Below are 18,835 nucleotides of genomic sequence, written 5' to 3'. Positions count from 1 at the left end.
GGTGTGAATCTGGGCTGATAACTGAGACACTGGATTTTGCATTCTAAAAGGACACAGGAGTTACAAACTAAACTGGATAGAATGTGAAAAAAGGAAGAAAAAAAGTTAAGTGCAGTCACAACATTGGCAATGGCTGAGACCAAACTGTAGTTGGTTCTAAGTGCCAAGCTTCTACATTGTCCCCGCAAACAGGGCTCTAGGAAGTGGCGTAAATTGCTTACAATGACAACCAGTAATTCACAGGATCAGGGATCTAAAGCAAATCTCTCCAGCAGTGGTGACCTCGCTATTTCCTATGAGATACCATTAGAGGACAGAAATCTCATTTTGATTTTTGTTATGTTTTGACATGATCTCACCTTAAAGACTCAGATTTAGGAGGTTTCTTTTTTTAAGATTTCCAAAAAAAAGGGTGTTTGACAAGTTAGACAGCAAGCATATATCTCATTAGCTCCTAGAAAATGTCAGATCCATTTACACATTCAGACAGTTGATGAATTTCTGGATCTTTTCACATAAGTAATTATTTTCTACCTAATTTTACAACATCTCAAAAGTTCTGTTATTTGTGAATTATTAAAATTCAATCTTCTAATACTTTCAGAAAATGTATACTCTCTGTCAATGTATGGAAAGTAATATATGAATATATGTCCCTAAGGCGGTTTGACGTTGTAGTCAACACCGGCAACTCCTGCGGCGCACCTGAAGCCAAGCTGTATTAACTCCGTCTTTCCCTTGGACCCTTCAGCTGCCAAGAGAGGGGGGATCTGCTGCATGGGCAACAGCAGACCCTCCATATCACCCTGCCCAGGCTCTGTAGCTTCAGCTTCACTGGAGAGGACACTCCAGCGTCATCGCAAGATGTCGATTCAACACGGGAGGAGACAGATACCGTGTCACTCCAGAGTCGGACTGCACAGCCATTCTTGGCGGTGCAGATAGACTCTTAAGAAGCTACACCATCGTCTCTCGAGACGGACGGCTGCCGACGATTTATGAATACATGGAGAGTAATATATAATACTTTATAGGCTGCATACTCTATATGCTCTTTACTATATAATTTATTTATAAACTGTTCTGTATATTCTCCATATATTTATACTATATTATATGTTTTATATACACCCAGTTATATTTTTCTGACAGTTGGAGGAGATATCCATAAGAAGGTTTCATGACTATATAAACATCCATCGTCTTATAGTTCTGATTAATATCTTCCTAAGCAACTGAGAAATTATGTGACAAAAAGTCAATGCTATAAATCAGTTATTTCCACATAATCCCTCTGTCTGTTACTCACTCTAAAGATAACTAAGTTACTAAGTTGATTTTTTATCATGTTAACTCTGTTGACCTAGTCTCTTAAAAAAAGCAGCAATCGATCCATGGACAAAAATTAACCTGCTAACAAAAATAACACAGCTCAGATTAGACTGAGGGTTCCCTTACACAGTGGAAGAGCTTCAGTGTCCACAGAGCCTAGGAGGTAAGGGATTTTTCTTTGTGATGTTTTCTTTCAGGGATTTGTTTTCACTTCTGTTCTTGTTTTCCCATTTCATGCTCTGTGATAACCACAGACGCTGTCTCCTTCAGAACAACTGACTTCACATTTCTGCCTCATTGGCATTTCAGTCTGCAAGTGATAAAGGAGAGGAAGACCAAGATAAGAAATCTTCTTTTAAGCAAACAGCTCACCCCCATTTTCGCTCATACTTCATTGGTCAAAATTATGCATGGACATACATGGCTGTAAGTGTGAGGATGAGAAAAGGGGGCCACAACTATGCAGCCATGTGCCCAAAAAGAAGAGGAAATTGGATTCTGAGGGAAAACTAGCTGACTGCCGGGGTCCTTCCTTCTTTTTTGGCCACCAAATATCTGAGCATACATTTTCTCCAGCAAGTTAACTAATTCTCTCCCCAAAGGACAAAACACAAGGTTCTGTCCTATGGCCACATCCAGCTCCAAGTAGAGAATCTGAGGCTAATAGACATTCCAATCCATACGTCAATTGGTGACTACTGAAACCTGGCTATTTACAAATGAATACAAAAGCAATCTGCCTTCTATGCCCAGCATCACATTATACAGATACATTTGGGTGTGCCTCAACATTTATGGGGATGAAGCAATGATAAAAGTGGAATCTGGTGTAACATATACCTAAATATTAATTAAAAATACAAATCAAGCAAATGAATTATTAAATACAATACTTTATGAATGCCTACTTTGACAGATTCATTGTTTTCAGATTCTTTGTTTTCCCATCTCAGAATCTGGCAACAACAGGGAGAAATAGTCTCCTAATCCTTCACTGTGGCTTACTCTTCTCTTCAGACACTTCTCTTATGGTCACTTGTGTGACACTTCAGCCTGCAAGTCCAAACTACATTCACACCTCCCCGGACCACCTGCCCCTCAGCTAGTTCTTGTAAAAAGAGCCACACTCAGGAGGATAACGTGGGTAAAAAATCCATGACAAAGCTGGAAGCTAATGTACTGTTTAGACGGGACATTCTGGAGTCCCAGGTATCAGGAGGGTGGACTCCAGGTGGGCAGAGCTGCCACCCGGCCTGTGCAAACTCACCTTGACCATGGGAGCAAGGCTGCAGAGGGAAGGAGTTGGGCCTGCCAAAGTGTGGAGCCCAAGGGAACAGAACAAAATAATTCCAATTATAAAGTCATTCATGAAATAGAAATAAGTCAGTCAGTCCATTACAAGGTTGAAACCCTGAGCAGAAATGATAAAACCTGCTTTGTACACGTTGAAAACCTTCATTAGTTAGACTCAGTCTGATTTGTGAGAAGAATCATCTTGTCTTCGGTCTTTCTTGGCACTTGGCTTTGCCTTCCAGGATGTCCATGATCGTGTCTATAATCTTCTGAGGCTACCTCTGAAGAAAAAGTGTACTTTCTCCTTTGAGATTGAAGAGTTTCACAAATTATACCTTGCAATTACAGATCTAAGAGTTTGGGGATTGTTTCTGAGACAAACAATATTTTGCAGGCAAGTTTTGCGACTTTCTTGTAATTATTCTTTCAACAATTTATTGGGCTTTTGGTATATGTGCTTCCCCTCAGTACCAGTGTGCAAAGAACAAATCACAGTATTCTTTTATGAATACTGTTCTTAAATGTGACTTATGATTTTCTTTTGTGTGCCCATCTCTCCCTAACTCAGTTTAACGGAGTTACTTGAAGCTATCTTAATGGAAAGACAACACTCATAATCTTATAATTACCCCAAATCAAGGTGGCTTTTCTTAGCTGAAGAATCATAATGCAGAGCCTTGATAAATGTTCTGAGTGACATTTTTATCTCCCTGTTTTGGTGGAATACCAAATGAGTTGGATTTTCCTATCCTGCAAAACCCTATATTTTTGGACTTTCACTTTCATCTTGTTTTCAAAGTACATCAAAACTTGCCTGAAGTTATCTCTTTATTGTAATAATTTGCATAAAGCAGCAAAAATCAGGCAATGTGCATTCACATTACAGCTCTGCACAACCATTTCCACAGAGTTACGGACTCAATAGCCACATGCCCTGCTTTAGAGATTAGCAAAGACAACAGTTTAACAGCTATGATAGCATAACAGGGGCCACCAGCTTTCCAACCTTCCTGGGTCCACACTTCCAGATCACTAATCCAATGCCACATATTTTAGGTTTCTGTTATAGCAACCCACTTGAGATATTAATGTCTGCTTTATTTTTACTGGTATATTCTGCAAGAGCAAGGGTGTAAATAAAAGTACTACAATTTCCAGTCTCACCAGCAGCCAGTGGCAGCAATATTCCCAGGAAGACCCCAGCAGTGTATTTGGAATAACACTTGGCATAGCCCCTGTAACTTTAAAAATTGAAATGCCACTACTACCCCTCCAAATAGTACTTTGTATTTTCAATAACGGTCATTAAATCAATAATGTCCTTTTGGCCAAATAAATTTCCCTGGACTCCTTTTGCACTCTTTCATTCCTTATTTTTACAACACCTCAGCAATTGGCAATCACCCTCAATCCCTGAATACTTTTTCTCTTTAAATTCATCAGATATTCAATTATTTAACTCTTTCTCTTTCCTTCATATATTTCTGCCCTCGATTTTACAAGTTCTAGAGTTCTTTGGCTGTCTAAACTTTCTTACACTACGGTCCGTGGTCAATTCTTAAGTTTTAAAAAAATATTTCATTCATTTATTATTAGAGAGAGGGGAGATAAGGAGAAAGAGAGAAATATTGATCAATTGCCTCTCATGTGTGCCCAGAGTGGGGACTGAACACAAAACCCAGGCAGGCGCCCTAACCAGGAACTTAACTTTGAAGAATGATGCCCAAACGACTGGGCCACACCAGTCAGGGCTGGTTAATCTTTCATTTTATCTCTACTTCCTACATTTCTCCTCCAAGTTTCACTCCCCATTTCTAACTGTCTGCATGGTCTTTCCAAAATACATCCCACTTTCTTAGTTTAACTTCTTACTTTTCCTCCCATACTAATTGGAGAACACTGTCCACTCTTTCTAGTTCAGACTCTGTGCCATTGTTCATCATACCTTTATTTTGCATTAAATCTCCTTCGCTCTACTATCTCTTATTGTCAACATAGACACATTTTTTTAATGTTTATGTCAAACACTAAAAACAAAATGTCTGTAGGAACTCAGTCTTATATAAAGATTCTATCCATACAATTCTTCATCTTCCTATGGGACTCTTATTTTTAAAAAGCTGTCCTCCCATACTGTGGGGTTCTAGGATTCATCAGACATCCCTCAGGCACCAGCTAGCTTGAGTTCCATGCTCCCTGCTTCTATTTCTGTGGTTGGTGAGTCCATTCAGAACAATTACTTCCAGTGGTCTCTTGGCGTGATGTTGATATCTGTGAAAAGTTACTACTAGAGACTTCAAGGTGATCAGGCCAACTTTCTATACGGTCCCCCAACAATTTTAGTTTGCATAGTTGCAATGTACAAGTTTGTTACAGGTACAATTTTTGAGGTGGTAAACATAATTCAGAAAAATTAAGTTATAAGAGAAAAACATTTTAAAACTCGCCTAAATTGCCTTCATAGACCCTGAAAATTACATACTAGTTGACAAAAGCATTTGATGTAATTCTCTATGTTGCCAAGTCCCATTTTCAAGACTTGTTTTTATTTCTTCAGGTTATCTACCTTTATTCGTATTTATCCATTTTCTCTTGGGCGATGTTTCATCATTGGTTTGATCTGTTTCTTTTTAGCTCTTTTCTTCAATTTAAAGGCTACATGTTCTTTACAGATTTTCTTTTCCTTTTAGTTTTTAGTCTGTCTAATCTCCTATATGGTGTCCTTTTATTCCCTCACTGTTCCTAGTCCATTTTTCACTTTGAACATTTTAAATATGCTTATTTTAAAATCTCTTTCATAGTGCCCTGTTCCTTCTAGTTCTTCATCAATTATTTAACATATGCCATGGAAGTTGTTTTCTGTTGTATCTCAGAGTTGCAGAATTAAGAAACTCCCTCTAATGTATTTCATTTATGCCGTGTAGTACATATGGGTGGCCTAAATTCATAAATTTCAGACCTTTTTTTTTTTAATTAATTTTTGATCTAAAATTTCTACAATGCATTTGTGTTTTATAAGCATCCTGCTTTCTTACTTCATGTCTGAGATGTTAGGGTAAAAATCTATAGTCTCATTTCAGAGATGAACTAAGCTTTTCCTCAGTGCTGATCTAATGCAAGATGCCGACTTTCAGGTCCCTGCAGCTGAAAGTGAGGCTCTATGGCCTGGCCATCTTTCTTACTGGGACTTATGTGCTTATCGCCTTTGATACCCCCTGAAATGTTTAGCTTTAACTCAGTTTTACTTTATCCTCTTTTTCCTTCTAACTTGAAATTGCACCACAGATATATAATCTCTTTTGTATGTTTGTAGAAGAGAGAGAAGCTTTAAACTTAATCCCACAGTACCATATGGACTTCAAGTCCTAGGCTCTTTAAATATTTTGACTGAATACACACAGCAATTTTTTGGTCAAGTATTATTAAATTCTCTTTTATAAGTGGAAAAAAACCCAAAGCTTAGATTCATGAAATGTATCCAAATTTACACAGAGCATGAATTAAAACTGAGGTCATATTAAAAAACAGCAACAACAATAAAGCCCTCATGTTCATAATGACAGGAATACTAAGTAATACTTTTTTTTATGATTGTATTCACTAATAATAACATGATAATATCTGAGCACCTACCATGTGCAAATATTATTTGAGGTGTGGGGACACGATGTCTCAAGGGGAAAATATCAGCACTAAAAATTAAACATATCAATAGTGCTTTAGTAAACATTGTAGTGAGTTGTAAATCAATACTATTAAGGAGAAAATCAGTGGAAATGAAAAAATGCCCAGAAAACTTTATTTAGGCAGGGAGGTCAAGAAAATATTTGAAGAACAAAATAAACAAACAAACAAAACAGAAACAGACCATAGATAACAGAGAACAGACTTATGGTTGCCGGATGGGAGAGGGTTGGGGACAGGGTGAAAATTGTGAGGTGATTAAGAAGTACAAATTGGTAGTTAAAAGGTAGGCATGTGAGTATAAAGTGCAGCAGAGGGAATGTAGTCAATAATATAATATCTACATATAGTGCCAGGTAGGTACTAGACTTATCAGAGGAATCACTTTGTAAATTATATAAATATTTACCCACTCTGCTGTACATCTGAAATGAAAATATAATATTGAATGTTTACTGTAATAAAAAAAAAAAAAGAAAATCTTAGAAGAGGAGTAGATAAGGCGACTTGGCTATGGAAAGAGGTTGGGAGGAGGGAATGGTCTTGCTGTCCCTGAAAACTGTGCATGGAAAAAAGTGCATGCCCAGCCAGGAGATGACATCTGACCAGAGAGTCCACAGAGGAGTAAAGGAGGGAGAAATGGCTGAGAAAGAACCTGGAGCAATAGGTGGAAGAGAGATTGCATAGGCCAAAGCAAGGGATTTAGATTTTGTAATAACGCAATGAAAAGCCATTCAAATGTTGAAGCAAGGAAGTTTAAGGGGACCTAAATTGCATGCTGAGAAAATCATGTTTTCTGTTCTATGGAGAATGAACAATAAAGGTAAAACAATATAAATAACAAGAAGAAGACGCTAGTGCAATGTTTTTAAGTGAGGCAAGTGGGTGGCTTTAACTAAGGTGATATCAATAGAGATGGAGATAAAAAGGCAGATTTGTTATATTTTGAAGATATAATTGGTAAGAAAAGTATTAATATTTTAGAAAGCTGAACTCAATGGTATGCAGTGTACTAAACATGTATTTCTGTCTTACTCTTCACTTTAAATAATCTGTGTTAGACCTTGCCTTCTTGCCTCTGGATAGTCATATATTTCAATGCAAAATCATTCTTCTTTTAAATTTTTATTTATTGATTTTAGAGAGAGGGAGAGAGAGAGGAAGAGAGAAAGGAAGAAAGAGAGAGAGATCAGCTTATTGTTGCACCTATTCGTGCATTCATGGATTGATTCTTGATGCGCCCTGAACAGAATCAAAGTGCAACCTTGGCGTTACCAGGACAATCCTCTAACCAGCTGAGCTACATGGCCAGAGAGCAAAATCATCATCCTTGGTTACTTTCAGGTATTAGAAAACTCATTCTGAATATTAAAATAAAAATTTAGCTAATATTAATCTCAAAGTTATGACCAGTTATCCAATTTATGTGTGTCCCCTTCTCTGACTCAAGTTTGTCCCACATCTTATCCAGTCACTGTTTGTCCCTACTGGCCTGAACTGCCTATAGCTCTCCTGGCTGGAAAATGGGGAGGGAGGTGAGAAAGGGGAGCAATGAAAGCATGCCCCGATTGGTGTCACCTAGCATTGATGTCTTCTGCCTGGGAAATATACTCAAATGTCACTTATGCTCTTCTGTGGGACACATTGTGGTTTTTTGAAGGTCAGCGTCCTTGGTTACAAAGACTTCCAACATTGCCATTTCTTGGAAGATGTATTGTGCCTTCAAGTTAGCAGCTGGTGACATATCTTCTGTTTCTTCGTTAGAACCCAGAAGCCCAGTATAGTATCTCCCTGCCATGTGGCCCCTCTGCTCTGCCACTGCAGGCGAGGTCAGCTAAGCCAGTCTAACACCTTGAGGCCTTTCTAGACAAAAGAAGACACATGTCCACTCTGTGTTTGCCTTGATCAGACTTTCCAGAGTGACAGGCCATGTGCCCACATAAGCCCTGGCAGCATCCTTCTCTTTAAGAGACATCTAGATAAGCTGAGGTACGTCAGTTAAGGAAGTCAGATTTGTTTCCTGGTATCCAGTCCCTTCCTGTCTCATCCACTATTTGAAATTCTCTGAGCTAGTCTTGAAATTAAAGACAATCCTCCAGTGTCGCAGAAAAAAAAAGGGGGGTAAAATGAATAAGATTCAGTTAAGTCTCTCAGGCCACTGGAATGTTCATCTTCTCTACATGAAGTTATAAATGAGTCATGAGCTAAGGATGGCAGGTCTAGTTTTGAAACAAGTTTTGCAAACACTGAATGAATATATATACACACACACACACACACACACACAAACACATATGTGTGCGTATCTATCTATCTATCTATCTATCTATCTATCTATCTATCTATCTATATATATATATATATATATATATATATATATATATATATATATATATCTTTTGCCCTGGCTGGTTTAGCTCAGTGGATTGAGCGTCGGCCTGCGAGCTAAGTGTCGCTGGTTCGATCTTCCAGTCAGGGTACATCAGAGAAGGAAAACTCTGACTCCAAAAAACCTCCGCTGCCTTGCGGCATACCTCTTCAGGGGAAAGGCTAAGGGAGTAAACCCCGACAGAAAATCCGGAGCCGGAGTCCCTAAGGCGGTTTGACGTTGTAGTCAACACCGGCAACTCCTGCGGCGCACCTGAAGCCAAGCTGTATTGACTCCGTCTTTCCCTTGGACCCTTCAGCTGCGAAGAGAGGGGGGGTCTGCTGCATGGGCAACAGCAGACCCTCCATATCACCCTGCCCAGGCTCTGTAGCTTCAGCGTCATCGCAAGATGTCGATTCAACACGGAAGGAGACAGATACTACCATGTCACTCCTGAGTCGGACTGCACAGCCATTCTCGGCGGTGCAGATAGACTCTTAAGAAGCTACACCATCGTCTCTCAAGACGGACGGCTGCCGACGACGACGATATATATCTTAGCATTTTTCACTTTTTGCCGACAATGTTCATCTCTTAAACCTATCTTTCCCTGGCTGGTAGTGCTCAGTAGATTGGGTGCTGGCCTGCAAACCTAGGGGCACTGGATCGATTCCCAATCAGGGTATATGGTTGGGTGGCAGGCTAGGTCCCTACCTGGGATCACATGAAAGGCAACCACACATTGATGTTCCTCTCCCTTTTTTTCTCCCTCCTTTCCTCTCTCTCTAAAAATATATAAATAAAATATTTAAAAAACTATGTTCTCAAAGTATCAGAAATAGTAAAAAAACATAATTAAATATTAACATTTAATCTTCAAATTAACTCTATAATTGAAGTTAATATTTTGTTTTTTTCAAAAGGGGAAAAGAACATGCAGGAAGTGTGAGTTACTTGCTCCATACTTAATATACAGTAAAGAAGTAAGGGCAGAGTAAGGGTACTCGGTTTTTCTGACAAGCGGATGATAACCCAGAAGTCTACAGAACTGAAATATCACTGTTACTGCTCAAGAATATGTAGTTCATTGAAAATGTGTATTTCATTTCCATAAAATTATGTGGTCTTAAAGTTAATTCTTGTGTTACTATGCATGCTTCTCGTACATAAGTAAAAATTGAACCTAGGTAGGTTTTTGGCTTACGTATTTAATCTACTTTTCTGCAAAGATGAACTATTCCTGATTTCTGAGATATCCTGTTCCATAATCTTGCACGTACTTTCCTCTAAGCAGGATCCAAGAGAAACAATATTTTTCTTAGGCCTTGACAAGTGCATTTAATAATAACCCGAACTATAATTTAATTTTATCTGCTCCTCAGAAAAAAATGAAAATATAATTTAATACTTATCTGATTAAGCATTTTGGAATTCTCAAAAAACAAATCTCAAGAGTTAAAGAAACAATCTTTTATAGAGCTTATCTGTAGCCCAGGTTCATCTAGTATTGCTTTTCTTTTCTTTTTTGAAGCGGGACTGAAATTTAATTCTGAAAAGCTGTGTGATGGCCACTCTAAGGGGAAAAAAATGAAAAAAAAAAAAATCCAACCATTATACATTCTTTGTCTGTTCACAAGAACACAGTGTTCTGATCTAAAATCCTCACCACCCACTCTCACATGTCACCAGAGAGAAAACGTCTGCTGTAGTGCTAGAGAAATACTTGTTCTGCTAAGCAACAATAATACTTCTCAGAAGCCCTAGATGAAGAAAAATATAATTTACACCCTATTTGACCACAGGTGTTTTATTTTCTTCAATCACTATCTTATTTGAAAAGGCAAATTTGAGCACCTCAACATATCTGTGCTTTGCATTTGCCAAATGTTTCCCTAAAAGCTCCTAGTTTAATATTTTATATTACTATTTCTTCCTCTCAGAAGAGGAGTTAAATATCCTCAAGCACACAGAACTAGAGGAAGCCATATTACAGAAACCATCCTGGACTTACTGTGAGTAGGTTTGAGTAAGATTTCCAGCCCAGCCACTTAATACTCAATGTGTTAATAACAGAAAACCTTGTCGAGCTATAATATCTTCATTTGTAATATGGAGACAGCACTAGGTATCTCTTGGGTTTATTATGGGTACACAATAATAACGTTTTTATCTTGCTTTACAAACTATAAAAAATTTAGTATTATGAAAGTATTTAAAGAAAAAAAAATTACATATTTAAGAAAAATGTGTTAACTATTTCTAGATACTGAGGTATCATTCTGTGACCTAAACCACAGGGTACTGAGTGGTACTTTAATGTCCCTTTCCAGGGAATTACTTTCACATGGGTATTATCCAGTTGCATTTAATGAAATGTGATATATAATCAAGCATTACACATTTAACTTATCAGCTGGGAAATTGGAATTGTCAGTCCCTGAGAAAATAATTAAAACCCATGCTTCCACGCAAGTATATTGAAATTCATTTCTTGGGTAAAAGATACATGTGGGAGTAAAAAAAGTTAAAATTACTTTCTCTTTCCTTTATGTTCAAGAATAAAATCTAATCCTGGAAGAATACAGTGTAATGTGGAAGGAACAACAAAACTGGTAATGCTATGCTTGAAAATGTTATTTCAGCTGCAATTAGAAAATAAGAGAACATTTTGAAAACTGCCCCAAAAAGCAAGTTCTAAAAATGACAACAAAAAGCTGCTTGAAACACAATATTTAGTGTATTACTCATCCAAAGGACCCTCAGCCATTTAAGGTTACATTATTCTGAGGAGTTCCAGGAAAACTGAGTTCTCTCAATAACTAAAAATGCTTCTATTCTTTCATTACTCCCAAAATGAGCTGCCTTTCTCCCAGAACCACAGACAACATAAGAGTGAAGGGATCATGATGAATCAAACCATGCCTGGTTTTCTCCCCATTCCTACTTCAAAACAGTTAGGCATGGCTTTAGAAAAAGAGTGTGCTGGAGTTTCTCTTAGACTTCAGTACTTTACTGTATTTACAGTACTGAAACATAAATAATTGAACATATAACATAAACACATTTATTTCAATTTATCTAAGTAATTGAATGACAACTAAGTTAATTTAGCAAAGAAGCAGCTAGTTTTCAAATTCTTGGATATTTTAAACATAGCTTTGAGTTAAATTTAATCAAACTATTAGGTTTTCTTTGCTCATTGGTTTGTTTTCAATACACGTGTATTTCAAATCAAGTAACTTTCACTCAGATGGTTTATCAAATTATCCAGGAATACAAACTTATTTTAAAAAGTTTAGACTACTTATTCAAGAAATTAAGGATTCCCTGTAGATGACACCTGGTGTCCATATGCCTAGATTTTAATATTGCACAATGAGTATAGGTAGCCACTGAACAGTAAAGATCAAACACATACACAATTTACAATGGAAAGCGACCTTATTTCATAAGCCTTGAACCTATCCTATTTAATTACTGGACCTTTGTAAATGCTCTCAATCAGAAAAGGGAGAAAAACAGTTATTTGGCTTTACTCAAAGCAGCAATTATTTTACACTTGTCTTCTGTATTAAAACGTACACAAATGCAAACTTGCCTCTAAAGACCTGTCATGAAGCTCCTGTACCACTTCTCTTCACCACTGACATTTAAGCCGCTTCCATTTGCATATATGCACCATGCACAGAATTTTTGATTTTTTGCATTGCTGATTTCACATTTTCTACCTATTAAAGCTTAACAATATCTAATCAACAAATTACGTTCTCTGTCCTCATTCTTTCATTCTCTCCATATATTTCTGTAGCATTCCTCTCTAATTAGCTTTTTTCTATGATACAATACAATCCTGATTTTCAATATAGTTTATGGCATTTTATAAAATGTATATGGGCTTTATTGGGGTGACATGAGTTAATAAAATTGTATAGGTCCCAGGTGTACAATTCTATAATACATTATTTGTATATTGTATTGTGTTTACCACCTAATGTCAAGTCGTCTTCCATCATCATTTAATATCACTTTACCCTCTTCTACCTCTCTCCACCACACCGCCCATCCCTCTGGTAATTACCAGGCTGTTGTCTGTGTCTATTAGTCGTTGGTTTTTTCTTTTCTTAATCCCTTCATCTTTTTCACCCAGACCCCAACACCCCATGAAAGCTGTCAATCTGTTCTTTGTGTGAGTCCATTTCTATTTGGTTTGTTAGTTTATTTTATTCATTAGATTTCAAATATAAGTGAAATCACATGGCACAGGAGTCCCCAAAGAGGGAGCTGCTTAAGTGTTCATGATATTCTGAAAAAAACCACCCGGTGGACTAGCTGACGTGGACCTGTCATTTATTACTCACATTACAGAAGAGTGCACTGATGGTGGGGGGTTGGTGCAAGAAAGGCAGCACCTCCTCCAGTCTGAGGCTTGTTGTAAATGTTCCAGACAAAGACAGGATGGGTCCAGGTTGCACAAACCTAGGTGTTGTCCGGAGCTACATTTCATCAGTGTGTAGGTGCAGAAGGAGAAGCTCAAGAAGCAGTCATAGGACAAGAGGCCGCTCCCAAAATGAAATAAGAAAGGAGCTATAATCCATTCCCAAAACAATACATCTTCATTCTAGCCAGAGGTCCCTTGGCCAGCCCACACCAAGAGTGGTGGGAGAGCCATGTATTGACCACCGCAATTTGTCTGTCTCTGACTGGCTTATTTCTGTTAGCATAATGCTCTCCAGGTTTAGCCAAGCTGTCGCAAAGGGTAAGATTTCCATCTTTTATATGCCAAGTAGTATTCCATTGAATAAATGCACCACTGTTTTTTATCCACTCAGCTGTTGATGGGCACTTGGGCTGCTTTCAAATCTGAACTATTTTAAGTAATGTGACAATGGGTACATGGGTACAGGGGTGCATATGTTCTTCCAAATCAGTGTTTTGAGTTTCTTCAGATATATTCCCAGCATTGGAATCACTGGGTCTTAAGGCAGTTACATTTTTAAGTTTTTGAGAAAACTCCACACTGTGTTTCACAGTGACTATATCAATTTGCCTTCCCACCAACGGTGCACTAGGGTTCCCTTTACTCCCCATTCTTACCTATGCTTATCTTTTGTTGATTTATTAATGACAGCTATTCTGATAGGTGTGAGGATACATCTCATTGTGATTTTATTTGCATTCTTCTGATGATTAGCGACATTGAGCATCTTTTCATATGCCTCTTGAGTATCTGTATGTCTATTCAAGTCCTTCCCCATTTTTTTCCTTACCCCATTTTTAATTGGATTTGTTTTGTTTTTTGTTTTGGTATTGAATTGTGTTTTTTATAAATTTTAGATATTAAACAATAGCAGATGTATCATTGGTGAATATGTTCTCCAATTCAGTGGGTTGCCTTTTCATTTTGTAGATGGCTTCCTTTGCTGTGCAAAAACTTAGTTGATGCAGTCTCATTTATTTATATTTTCTTTTGTTTCCTTGCTCAAGAAGACATATCAGAAAAAAATGTTGTTTCAAAAAATGCCTCCGATTTTGCTTTCTATGTTTTCTTCTAGGATTTTTATGATTTTGAGTCTTATATTTAAGTCTTTGACTGACTTTATTTTTATTGTAGTTTTAGCTTAATTGCAAAATGGCAAGCAAGTTTCAGAGATATTGCATGTGCTATGTCTCCACACACGCATAGCGTCTTCCATTTTCAACATTCCCCCAAAGAGTGGTATCTTTGTTGCAACTGATGAACCTATGCTGATACATCATCATGACCTTAAGTTCATAGTTTGTATTAGGTGTCACTCTTGGTCTTATATATTCTGGAGTTTGGACCAATGGCATGTATTTACCATTAGAGTAAAATGCAGAGTAATTTCACTGTCCTAAAGGTCCTGTGTGTTCTGTCTACACATCCCTTCCTTCCCCCAATCCCTGTCAACTACTAATCTTTTTACTGTCTTTATAGTTTTGTTCTTTCCAGAATGTCATGTAGTTGGAACCATTCATTATACACCTTTTCCAGAATGGCTTCTTTCACTTAGTAATATGCATTTAAAGTTTCCCCATGCTTTTCATGGCATGATAGATGACTTCTTTTTTGGTCCTATACAATACATTTATTTACCCATTCACCTACTAAAAGGCACCTTTGTTGCCTCCAAGCTTGGATACTTATGAATAAAACTGCTTAAAAATCCATGTGCAAGATATTGTCTGAGCATTTTGTGTTCAAATACTTTGGATAAAAACCAAGGAAGAATTGCTGTGTCATGTGTTAAGAGCATGTTTAGTTTGGTGAGAACAACCTACTCTTCTGAATTCTATTTCTCCACGTCAATATTTTTCTTGATTTGTCTTACACTTTTTGAATAAATAATGTAACAATTTGTAACAGTATTTTTCCTGATCACAACAAGTTAGTGTGAAAATATTACTAGAAATAAAAAGTATATGATTGCCTAACTACTATGCTGCACACCTGAAATCAATACAACATAATAAAGAATCAAAACTATAATTGAAACATGAAAAAATTCAAAAAGTCTCTTAATTATGCTTTAGTCTAATTACAAAGGCATGAGGTCTCTGGAATGCTAGTTTTCCAAGGTTATGTGTTCTTTCAAGACCCTGTGAGGAAGGAGTTTCCTTCTCTTTCCTTAAGGTTCTTAGACGAATCCTTATAAATGAGCTGCTCTTCCAAATATAAAAACCTGTTTTCTGCACTCTTCAATCTAAGCAAAATGAGTCATGTGGATATTACTCTGTCTTATCTTAGTTTCTAATAATTTTTGATCATACTAATACCACATATTTGTTTATGGATTTTATTTCCTGTAATTCCAATGATTAGATGGCTTGTTTCCCCCCAAGGACATAATGCACTGCCTAGGTTATAATATGGGCTCCACCACTTTCCCAATATGCATTGCACCAGGAACACCAGGTGTTCTCACTCGCGATTAGATCAAGCATACCTACCCCTCTCTCAGGGGTAGTTCTTTCCACTAATGGCAATGGTTTTCCACCACCGTTTTGAAGAGAGGGTGTTTGCTCTTCTTAACCTTCACACGTTAAAGGTTTGGTCCCTGGAGGAGTGGAGATGATAGTGAGGTGTTTCAGAAGTGGCTTCTCCTCCCCTCCTCTAGTCACCATCATTAGAAGAGTTTTCCCAGATTCTCTCTGATTTTTCTTGAGACCCAGGCAAGAGAATGTTATTCCCTTCTATCTGGCCCAAAGTGGTTTCTCAATCTTATGAATTGATTTAGAAAAATATCTAAAATTAGTTTCTTCAAAAAAAGAGTCATCGACATGGACAATAGTATTATGATAATTGGGGGAAGGAAGTGGAAAGGAGGTAGAAGAGGGCAGAAGGCAGACAAATTATAATAAAAAATAAAATAAAAATAAATTTAAAAAATTAAAAATAAATAAATGAGAAATTTTTGTTTCTTTAAAAATCCCTCTGCATATGCCATCTCATACATAATTATCAACATCATAGATGATTCTTTATTTTTTTCTATTCTAATATTTATATTCTAATATTTTTCTATTCAACATGAGAACTAACAAGATTTTTTTATTGCTAGGTAAGTTATTTTTCTTCCTAGACACTTAATTTTTGTTCTTGGACATACTCATGGTTTTATATTTCCCTCTGACACTAAGTTTCTATGATGATGGTAGCCCTGACACTGCCATTTGATTCTTCAGGTCACAGAGCATCTTAGCACTTGGTCTTACCTAGGGTATTTTGCTGTAAATCTTGAAAATAGTTGTATGGTTCAAACATGTGCAAACATGTAGTAAATCATATGGGAACCACCATTTCCCAGTAAAATCTGGCACATTCTCAATATATTATGAATGTTAGCTATAAAAACACATTTTACTGGATTAAAAAAAAATGGCCTCCTTATACAATTCTGTCAATTACATCAGAATGCAATGCAACTAATAGATCTATTTTTTAACTTTCCTATGTCCTTGGTACTGATGCCAGGCATTAGCTCTGGGTTTTCATCTTGTCAAGCCCTTTCAGAGTTTAGCCTTCAAAGCTCTCTGTGTATATTTAAACTGACTGCACCTTTTCTATACAATTTACATCTTTAATAAGGCTGTCCATCTTCCTCTAGTGCTCTTTCCAACTTTCTAACATATACCAAAGCATCTTATTTCCTAATATATTTTCAATCCACATTTTTACCCACTTTCCTGGGCTCCTGTATTAAGTAATGTTGGCATAACACGATTTTGCTTTTCAAATCATTTTACTGAGTGATGGTAAAGAGAGTGCCATACTTTTGTTTTTGTTTGGTTTATAAGGAAAGTAGAAACCAGGAATAATAAATGCCATTTCTTCAGCAAACATTCAATCATTCAAATTAAATTCGAGTGTTTTGTTGAGGAGTGGCTGGGTGACAAGTATATTGTGTGTCTTGCTTTAGTTTGTTCACATTCGGTCATATAATATTCCTTACTAGAAACTTATCAAGTACTGGGTACCAGGGTCAGGATTTGCGTTTGCTTTCCATACCTGCATATAAAAATTGTGTATGTTCTTAATAAACATTCTCTGATGGCTGAAGAGTAATTTTAATACAATATGGCACATGAAGTTTAGAATCGTGAAGTGTTTTTGCTTATTTGCCCCAGCTTTGGACAAAAATAATTTCACTGTGCTTACTTATTAAATACACATGGCAGGCAACTGACTGAGTAAAAAGAATATGCATATGAATAAGATTATGACTCCTATTTTCAAGGATTTTACAATCTAGTAAGAGAAAAATAGCAGGAATAAAAATACATATAAGTGTCAATTAGAAACACTTGATAAGTAATTGTCAGTCAGTGCTTCTAAAGTGCCGTAGGAGGTAATGGAGAAGATACCTGTCCATAGTGGGGTCACTGTCTTCTAACACGTAGGGACCCAAAGACAATTCATTCTGTGTAAACATATCAGAACTTCATATTTCTTAAAATGTCTCTGACACCGAAAAGCTGGAGTTATATCCTTACCCCCTGACATTTTTTCCCCATGGCTAACAGGTTACCTGGAAAATCTTAGTTTCAAAGTAAATATTCCGTGATCACAGGCTTATACTTTATTCACAACAAAATATAAAAAGTTCTAAAGTTCCAATATTTTAAAAATATTTGAATTGTTTGCAAACAGAATACAAACTGGCATAATGTACTTTATAATTGTGGTTCTCTCTCTTACTGTAATTTGTATACTACCTGGGTATTTGAATATGAGGTACTGCTTCAGAATCTACTTAGTGCACTACATAATATTTAATATCTACACTGCAAAACATTTTTACATATATAAAGACAAAATAAACATAAGAAATTTAGATAAATGATAAAATAAATAGTTTAGAAATAATATAAAGTATATTGTGTATTAATGTAATATTAAAATATATACATATATACATAAACTACATATTGCACTCCAAAAATCCCCATGGCCTAAAGGGACTCAAAAGATAAAAACTGCTGTTCTTTGCCTATGAAAGAGTCATGAATTACAACCTGCCCAATAGATCTTTCTCTGAATTTTCTTCAGGCATGGCAACCCTTGCCACATCATTTTTTGCTAGTTCACAGCTGTCAGTTTCAAATTCAGGATCAATTGCACGATGCCCTAGAAAGAATAGAACATTCTGAACAGGACTGTTAAAGAAGGCAAAGCTACAGATATTTTAAAAATTGACTTGTAAGTCAACTGTGGATCCCTTTAGCAGTACAGAAGCTGAAATCGATGATGCACTGACTCTTTTTTATTTGAGAAACACAGAGATGCTCAGGGAAAGGTATTTTACTTCTGTCTATTGGACTTCAGCCTAAAGTTGGGGCGTGAATAGAAAAAGGTGACTTTTTACAGAGAGGCACTGTTTTTGCTGATCATCTTCCTTGTCATTTTCACATTTTCATTGTGCTGATATTTATTCTAGATTAAAAAAGGCGTCTACTTTTCATTTGACAGTTGATGCATTTTATTTTATTTTTTATTTTTATTTTTATTGCATTTTATAGATTATATTGTCACAATAGTTCCAGTTTTTCCCCCTTTGCACCCCCCCACTCAGCACCCCATTCCCCAGCACCCCCCTTCCCTAGTTCATGTCCATGGTTCCTGCATGCAATCTCTCCAGT

Source organism: Furipterus horrens, unplaced genomic scaffold (genome assembly GCF_987537825.1).
Source record: "Furipterus horrens unplaced genomic scaffold, mFurHor1.1.pri manual_scaffold_12, whole genome shotgun sequence".
Lineage (NCBI taxonomy): Eukaryota > Metazoa > Chordata > Mammalia > Chiroptera > Furipteridae > Furipterus > Furipterus horrens.
This window is presented reverse-complemented; position numbering follows the sequence as displayed.